General features: G+C 44.0%; 1 protein-coding gene across 7 annotated transcripts in view; it reads left to right on the plus strand.

Annotated features, from left to right (window-relative positions):
- The window catches only part of WNK2 (WNK lysine deficient protein kinase 2), a 309,344-nt gene that overhangs the window by 231,665 nt on the left and 75,846 nt on the right, over positions 1-1,833 (plus strand). The window lies entirely within an intron of this gene.

The raw sequence follows: 1,833 nt of genomic DNA on the forward strand, positions 1-1,833 counted from the left end.
CTTTCCTTTCTTTTTTCCCCCCCCCCCCCCCCCCCCCATAGAGCCTGCCCGCGTGACCTGCCACTGGGTCATGCAGACCCTGAGCTGCAGGGGGGCCTGGAACTTCCTGCTGTGGTGGCAGTGCCCCCCAGGGCTGCTCAGGTAGGGTGGTAGCTGTGTGGGTGGAGCCTCAGGTCACAGACAGCACCCGTTGGATCCAACAGTGCACAAAGTGCAGGAAGCCCAGGCATGCTCACGGGAGCTCTGGCTTGGTGGGTTTCCAGTGCCCTGTGCACAGACCCTGCCAACTGGGACCTCCCAGGAATGGGCTGGCTACCGCAGGAGGGCAGCTGAGTGTTCTGGCAACCAGACAAGGTGGTGAGGATGGTGCATGGGGCACTGGAAGCCCACCAAGCCCAAGCTTCCCCAACCACGCCTGAGCTTCCAGCACCCTGTGCACCATCTTGCCGCCTTCTTCTGATAGGGCCTTTGTACACTGCGGAGTATTGCCATAATTTGTTGCATAGCAAACTAAATTACACGGGATGTGTTTTAGTTTGCTACATAAAGAAGTCATTTACATTGAAGTATGCTGCCAAACATGTACACTGTTATGAAATTTAATCGTAACATGCCGCTGAACGCATACGCTGGTATGCAATTAAATAATTAAGGGCAGTTAAACCACTAAAAGGGGCAATTTAATCATGTGTACAAGGGCCCTCTCATTCTATGACTGAACAAGTCGCAAGGTCAGACTTTAGACAAAATATGTATTGATATTCGTAAGCCTGTGTTTACACATGGACAGTTTTATCTAGCCTTTTCAGGGGTAAGAAGTTTTGATTCTATTAAAGTAGTCAGCCAAAGGATAACTAAAAATCCTTTATTTAAAGAGATACTTTTGCAGGGAAAAATTAATCGCAAATGGTTTGTGGGTTTTAGCTAATCTTAAGTATATTTATAGACACCATAACTGATTCTTTCTGAACATTGTGAGCCTTGCAGAAGGAATGGGGGTGGAGGGTGTCTCTTCTTCCCTGCTCTCAGATATTGTTCTTTCTGAATATTGTTCAGAATATTGTTCATCATTCATTCATTTAGAATTAATTGTCCTCCATCCCTTTTTTATGCCTCACTTGTGGCAAAGGTTGAGAATAGTAGTGTAGTTGTAAAAGTGTGTCAGAGAGAGCTGCTCAGCTCCAGTTCACCTATCTGTTACTTACCCAGAAGCAGGTTGTATGCTATGCATGTAACTGCTTAGTACTCATTAGCATGCTGCTAGCAGTTGTATAAGTCTTTATTTGCCTTTCATTATGTCTCTGTGACTAATTTTGTAATATCTCAGACTGTACAGGTCCAGAACATGGTATATGTGTGTTGCCTTATAAATTAAGAATAGGAACTGGGAACTGAAAGGAAAAAAAAGCCATACATTTACCTAAATTCATTATAAACAATCCTCAGTAACTGTAGAAACAGCCTGTACTAAATTTTTTGGACTTCACTGAGGCTCATTACCTTGTTTCTCAGAGCACCTAGAAAATTGACAAGGCTCTTTTAAAAGCTGGGAAATTTGACAGCTTTTGGCTATGGGCAGTCTTAACTTTTTTAACCATTTTAAAAGGAAAGAGAGAGCATGACTGCTTGGGAGTAGGCATTGGTGGTTAAAATTAGGCCTGTGTGAAATGGCAAGTATTTGATTCCAATTCAGCCAATTCAGAGGGGCAGTGATTTGATTTGGTGATTTGAGTCACTGTCCCGATTTTTTCAATTTAGCCACTTTCAGGTTCGGATTCAAAGATTCGGCTCAGATTCAGCCATAGGGTAAATAAGTAGCAGTCCTCGACCATG

Source organism: Gavialis gangeticus, unplaced genomic scaffold (genome assembly GCF_001723915.1).
Source record: "Gavialis gangeticus isolate Ggan-Ray unplaced genomic scaffold, GavGan_comp1, whole genome shotgun sequence".
Lineage (NCBI taxonomy): Eukaryota > Metazoa > Chordata > Crocodylia > Gavialidae > Gavialis > Gavialis gangeticus.